The 7,604-nt window shown below is 41.1% G+C and overlaps 2 non-coding genes across 2 annotated transcripts; both read left to right on the forward strand.

Annotated features, from left to right (window-relative positions):
- Positions 1–3,223: 3,223 nt before the first annotated feature.
- On the forward strand, positions 3,224–3,295 carry trnae-uuc. The gene has a single exon. It is a non-coding gene; the product is annotated as a tRNA-Glu (tRNA).
- A 1,067-nt stretch (positions 3,296–4,362) lies between these two features.
- trnar-acg lies at positions 4,363–4,435 on the forward strand. Its single transcript has one exon. It is a non-coding gene; the product is annotated as a tRNA-Arg (tRNA).
- Positions 4,436–7,604: the final 3,169 nt, after the last annotated feature.

The raw sequence follows: 7,604 nt of genomic DNA on the forward strand, positions 1-7,604 counted from the left end.
AGGCATGATGTCAACATTTAAAGATTTGTCTGTGATGTGTATTTTAAGTGTCTTCCCATATGGTCTAGCGGTTAGGATTCCTGGTTTTCACCCAGGTGACGGGTTCAACTCCCGGTATGGGAAAGAATAACTCATCGTTAAGGTACGCACTTGTGTAACAACAGATTCAACAGTTTCACAAAACAGTATTCCCTCAGCAACAGCAAATGTAACATGTCATGTAGATTCAAATTATACAAGGCTTTTAAACGATGAATACACTTCATGGCTGCATTTCTTGCTCTGCAGTAAAATTCATGCAACAACAGGAGGATCAAATTAACATATGCATCTGAAACAGAAAACCAAGGAACCTTGTTCTTGAGAAAGCTATGACTGTGTACACTGGTCTATGCTGTGACCTGACTTCAGCAGACGTGGTGCCACTGGCGCAATGGATAACGTGTCTGATTACGGATCCAGAATATTCTAGGTTCGACTCCTGGCTGTCTCAATACTTTGTTTAATTGACTGAAATCAAGCAGGGAATGATACTGTATTAAAAAAGATGTAGCTTTTAAATCAAACAGGCATAATTTCAACATTTAAAGATTTGTCTATGATGTGTATTTTAAGTATGTGTCTTCCCATATGGTCTAGCGGTTAGGATTCCTGGTTTTCACCCAGGTAGACTGGGATTCAACTCTAGTATGGGAAACAATATATTTTAGTTGGGGTACCCACTTGTGTAACAACAGATGCAGCACTTTCACACAACACAACAATATTCCCTCAGCAATAAGAAATGTGACATGTTATGTATATTCAAATTATACAAAGCTTTTTAAACGTTGAATAAACTTCATGGCTGCATTTCTTGCTCTACCAATAAAATTCGTACACAACAGGAGGATCAAAATTAAGATATGCATCTGAAACAGAAAACCAAGGAACCTTGTTATTGACAGGCAGCTACACTGGTCTAGCTGTGACCTGACTTCAGCTTAAATGTTTGGCCAGTGGCGCGATGGATAAAGTGTCTGACTATGGATAAGAAGATTCTATGTTCAACTCCTGGCTGGCTCAATACTTTATTGAATTGACCAAAATCAATTTATTGAATTGACCGAAATCATCTGGACATTCCCCAACATCTCTGAGAAAAAAGATGTCGCTTTCAATCCAACAGGCATAATGTCAACATTTAAAGATTTGTCTGTGATGTGTATTTTTCAGTATGTGTCTTCCCATATGGTCTAGCGGTTAGGATTCCTGGTTTTCGCCGGGTTCAACTCCCGTTATGGGAAAGAATATATTTTCGTAGGGTATCCACTTGTGTAACAACAGATGCAGCAGTTTCTCACAACACAACAATATTCCCTCAGCAACAGGAAATGTGACTTGTTATGTAGATTCAAATTATACAATTCTTTTTAAACGTTGAATACACTTCATGGCTGCATTTCTTGCTCTGCAGTAAAATTCATGCAACAACAGGAGGATCAAATTAAGATATGCATCTGAAACAGAAAACCAAGGAACCTTGTTGTTGACAGACGCCATGACTGTGTACACTGGTCTAGCTTTGACCTGACTTCAGCTTAGACGTGGGGCCAGTGGAGCATTGGATAACGTGTCTGACTATGAATCAGAAGATTCTAGGTTCGACTCCTGGCTGGTTCAATACTTTGTTTAATTGACTGAAATCAAGCTGGGAATGATACTGTATACCTTTCAGTGCTTCTGGCTGTTCTCACTTCAAACACATTTTAGACGGATTTCATCTGGACATTCCCCAACATCTCTGAGAAAAAAATATGTAGCTTTTAAATCCAACAGGCATAATGTCAACATTTAAAGATTTGTCTGTGATGTGAATTTTTAACTATGTGTCTTCCCATATGGTCTAGCGGTTAGGATTCCTGGTTTTCACACAGGTGGCCTGGGTTCAACTCCCAGTATGGTAAAGATCATCTTATCGTTAGGTACCCACTTGTGTAATAACAGATGCAGCAGTTTCACACAACACAACAATATTCCCTCAGCAACAGGACATGTTATGTATAAAAGCGTCTGCTAAATGGCATATATTATTATTATTATTATGTATATACAAAGCTTTTTAAACATTGAATACACTTCATGGCTGCATTTCTTGCTCTGCTGTAAAATTCATGCAACAACAGGAGGATCAAATTAAGATATGCATCTGAAACAGAAAACCAAGGAACCTTGTTGTTGACAGACGCTATGACTGTCTACACTGGTCTAGCTGTGACCTTACTTCAGCTTAGACGTGGGGCCAGTGGTGCAATGGATAACGTGTCTGACTACGGATCAGAAGATTCTAGGTTCGACTCCTGGCTTGCTCAATACTTTATTTAATTGACTGAAATCAAGCTGGGAATGATACTGTATACCTTTCAGTGCTTCTGGCTGTTCTCACTTCAAACACACTTTAGATGGATTTCATCTGGACATTCCCCAACATCTCTGAGAAAAAAAAGATGTGGCTTTTAAATCCAACAGGCATGATGTCAACATTTAAAGATTTGTCTGTGATGTGTATTTTAAGTATGTGTTTTCCCATATGGTCTAGCGGTTAGGATTCCTGGTTTTCACCCAGGTGGCCTGGGTTCAACTCCCGGTATGGGAAAGAATATATTTTCGTTAGGTACCCACTTGTGTAACAACAGATGCAGCAGTTTCTCACAACACAACAATATTCCCTCAGCAACAGGAAATGTGACTTGTTATGTAGATTCAAATTATACAAAGCTTTTTAAACGTTGAATACACTTCATGGCTGCATTTCTTGCTCTGCAGTAAAATTCATGCAACAACAGGAGGATCAAATTAAGATATGCATCTGAAACAGAAAACCAAGGAACCTTTTTGTTGACAGACGCCATGACTGTGTACACTGTTCTAGCTGTGACCTGACTTCAGCTTAGACGTGTGGCCAGTGGTGAAATGGATAACGTGTCTGACTACGGATCAGAAGATTCTAGGTTTGACTCCTGGCTGGTTCAATACTTTATTTAATTGACTGAAATCAAGCTGGGAATGATACTGTATACCTTTCTGTGCTTCTGGCTGTTCTCACTTCAAACACATTATAGATGGATTTCATCTGGACATTCCCCAACATCTCTGAGAAAAAAAAGATGTAGTTTTTGAATCCAACAGGCATAATGTCAACATTTAAAGATGTGTCTGTGATGTGTATTTTAAGTATGTGTCTTCCCATATGGTCTAGCGGTTAGGATTCCTGGTTTTCACCCAGGTGGCCCGGGTTCAACTCCCGGTATGGGAAAGAATATATTTTTGTTATGTTACCCACTTTGTAACAACAGATGCAGCAGTTTCTCAAAACACAACAATATTCCCTCAGCAACAGGAAATGTGACTTGTTATGTAGATTCAAATTATATAAGTCTTTTTAAACGTTGAATACACTTCATGGCTGCATTTCTTGCTCTGCAGTAAAATTCATGCAACAACAGGAGGATCAAATTAAGATATGCATCTGAAACAGAAAACCAAGGAACCTTGTTGTCACAGACTGTGTACACTGGTCTAGCTGTGACCTGACTTCAGCTTAGATGTGGGGCCAGTGGCTCAATGGATAACGTGTCTGACTACGGATCAGAAGATTCAATTAGATTCAAATTATACAAAGCTTTTTAAACGTTGAATACACTTCATGGCTGCATTTCTTGCTCTGCAGTAAAATTCATGCAACAACAGGAGGATCAAATTAAGATATGCATCTGAAACAGAAAACCAAGGAACCTTGTTCTTGACAGACGCCATGACTGTGTACACTGGTCTAGCTGTGACCTGACTTTTGACGTGGTGCCAGTGGCGAAATGGATAACGTGTCTGACTACGGATCAGAAGATTCTAGGTTCGACTCCTGGCTGGCTCAATACTTTATGTAATTGACTGAAATCAAGCTGGGAATGATACTGTATACCTTTCAGTGCTTCTGGCTGTTCTCACTTCAAACACATTTTAGACAGATTTCATCTGGACATTCCCCAACATCTCTGGCCGGGTTCAACTCCCGGTATGGGAAAGAATATATTTTCTTTAGGTACCCACTTGTGTAACAACAGATGCAGCAGTTTCTCACAACACAACAATATTCCTCAGCAACAGGAAATGTGACTTGTTATGTAGATTCAAATTATACAAGGCTTTTTAAACGTTGAATACACTTCATGGCTGCATTTCTTGCTCTGCAGTAAAATTCATGCAACAACAGGAGGATCAAATTAACATATGCATCTGAAACAGAAAACCAAGGAACCTTTTTGTTGACAGACGCCATGACTGTGTACACTGTTCTAGCTGTGACCTGACTTCAGCTTAGACGTGGGGCCAGTGGCGTAATGGATAACGTGTCTGACTACGGATCAGAAGATTCTAGGTTCGACTCCTGGCTGGCTCAATACTTTATTTAATTGACTGAAATCAAGCTGGGAATGATACTGTATACCTTTCAGTGCTTCTGGCTGTTCTCACTTAAACACATTTTAGACAGATTTCATCTGGACATTCCCCAACATCTCTGAGAAAAAAGATGTAGTTTTTGAATCCAACAGGCATAATATCAACATTTAAAGATTTGTCTGTGATGTGTATTTTAAGTATGTGTCTACCCATATGGTCTAGCGGTTAGGATTCCTGGTTTTCACCCAGGTGGCCCGGGTTCAACTCACGGTATGGGAAAGGATATATTTTCGTTAGGTACCCACTTGTGTAACAACAGATGCAGCAGTTTCACACAACACAACAATATTCCCTCAGCAACAGGAAATGTGACTTGTTATGTAGATTCAAATTATACAAAGCTTTTAAATGTTATACACTTCATGGCTGCATTTCTTTGCTCTGCAGTAAAATTCATGCAACAACAGGAGGATCAAATTAAGATATGCATCTGAAACAGAAAACCAAGGGAACCTTGTTGTTGAGAGACGCTATGACTGTGTACACTGGTCTAGCTGTGACCTGACTTCAGCTTAGACATGGGGCCAGTGGCAATGGATAACGGTCTGACTACGGATCAGAAGATTCTAGGTTCGACTCCTGGCTGGCTCAATACTTTATTTAATTGACTGGAAATCAAGCTGGGAATGATACTGTATACCTTTCAGTGCTTCTGGCTGTTCTCCACTTTAAACACATTTTAGACGGATTTCATCTGGACATTCCCCAACATCTCTGAGAAAAAAAAGATGTAGCTTTTAAATCCAACAGGCATGATGTCAACATTTAAAGATTTGTCTGTGATGTGTATTTTAAGTATGTGTCTTCCCCATATGGTCTAGAGGTTAGGATTCCTGGTTTTCACTCCAGGTGGCCCGGGTTCAACTCCCGGTATGGGAAAGAATAACTTGTCATTAGGTACGCACTTGTGTAACAACAGATGCAGTACTTTCACACAACACAACAATATTCACTCAGCAACATGAAATGTGACATGTCATGTAGATTTGAATTATACAATTATTTTTAAACGTTGAATACACTTCATGGCTGCATTTCTTGCTCTGCAGTAAAATTCATGCAACAACAGATCAAATTGAGATATGCATCTGAAACAGAAAACCAAGGTACCTTGTTGTTGACAGACGCTATGACTGTGTACATTTGTCTAGCTGTGACCTGACTTCAGCTTAGACGTGGTGCCAGTGAGGGTAGGCAACAACATCTCCTCCCATGATCCTCCGCCCAGAGGCCCCACAAGGGTGCGTTCTGAGCCCTCTCTGTACTCCCTGTTCTGCCCAGCTCGTGGCCACGCACGCTTCCAACTCAATCATCAAGTTTCGGGCGACATGATGATGAACGAGTTCTATACGACGAGACGGCCTGAGGGAGGAGGTGAGGGCCCTCGGAGGTGTGCATTGTTAGGAAAATAACCTCACTCAACGTCAACAAAACTAAGGAGATGAGATTGTGGACTTCAGGAAACAGCAGAGGGAACACCCCCTATCCACATCGATGGAACAGTAGTGGAGAGGGTAGCTAGTTTTAAGTTCCTCGGCATACACATCACAGACAAACTGAATTGGTCCACTCACACTGACAGCGTCGTGAAGAAGGCGCAGCAGCGCCTATTCAACCTCAGGAGGCTGAAGAAATTCGGCTTGTCACCAAAAGCACTCACAAACTTCTACAGATGCACAATCGAGAGCATCCTGGCGGGCTGTATCACCGCCTGGTACGGCAACTGCTCCGCCCTCAACCGTAAGGCTCTCCAGAGGGTAGTGAGGACTGCACAACGCATCACCGGGGGCAAACTACCTGCCCTCCAGGACACCTACACCACCCGTTGTTACAGGAAGGCCATAAAGATCATCAAGGACATCAACCACCCGAACCACTGCCTGTTCACCCCGCTATCATCCAGAAGGCGAGGTCAGTACAGGTGCATCAAAGCTGGGACCGAGAGACTGAAAAACAGCTTCTATCTCAAGGCCCATCAGACTGTTAAACAGCCACACTAACATGAGTGGCTGCTGCCAACACACTGTCATTGACACTGACCCAAAGCTCCAGCAGCCATTTGTAATGCAGAATTTGATGGGAATATGTAAATATATCACTAGCCACTTTAAACAATGCTACCTTATATAATGTTACTTACCCTACATTATTCATCTCATCATGTGCTCTCTTTTGTACTCTACCTCATCAGGCACCATCATATGTAACCTTTTATGTATCACTAGCCACTTCACTATGCCACTTTGTTTACTTTGTCTACACACTCATCTAATATGTATATACTACTTTCGTGCATCTACTGTATGCTGCTGCTCTGTACCATCCTCATTCCATACTCTAGTATGTGTCTTCCCATATGGTCTAGCGGTTAGGATTCCTGGTTTTCACCCAGGTAGACTAGGTTCAACTCCGGTATGGAAACAATATATTTCTCGTTAGGTAATCACTTGTGTAACAACAGATGCAGCAGTTTCTCACAACACAACAATATTCCCTCAGCAACAGGAAATGTGACTTGTTATGTAGATTCAAATTATATAAGGCTTTTTAAACGTTGAATGCACTTCATGGCTGCATTTCTTGCTCTGCAGTAAAATTCATGCAACAACAGGAGGATCAAATTAAGATATGCATCTGAAACAGAAAACCAAGGAACCTTGATGTTGACAGACGCCATGACTGTGTACACTGGTCTAGCTGTGATCTGACTTCAGTTTAGACGTGGGGCCAGTGGCGCAATGGATAACTTGTCTGACTACGGATCAGAAGATTCTAGGTTCAACTCCTGGCTGGCTCAATACTTTATTTAATTGACTGAAATCAAGCTGGGAATGATACTGTATGAAAAAAAAGATGTAGCTTGTAAATCAAACAGGCATAATGTCAACATTTAAAGATTTGTCTGTGATGTGTATTATAAGTATGTGTCTTCCCATATGGTCTAGCGGTTAGGATTCCTGGTTTTCACCCAGGTGGCCCGCGTTCAACTCCCGGTATGGGAAAGGATATCTTTTCGTTTGGTACGCACTTGTGTACCAACAGATGCAGCATTTTCACACAACAAAACCATATTCCCTCAGCAACAGGAAATGTGACATGTTATGTAG

Source organism: Oncorhynchus gorbuscha, unplaced genomic scaffold, assembly GCF_021184085.1.
Source record: "Oncorhynchus gorbuscha isolate QuinsamMale2020 ecotype Even-year unplaced genomic scaffold, OgorEven_v1.0 Un_scaffold_13412, whole genome shotgun sequence".
Taxonomy (NCBI): domain Eukaryota; kingdom Metazoa; phylum Chordata; class Actinopteri; order Salmoniformes; family Salmonidae; genus Oncorhynchus; species Oncorhynchus gorbuscha.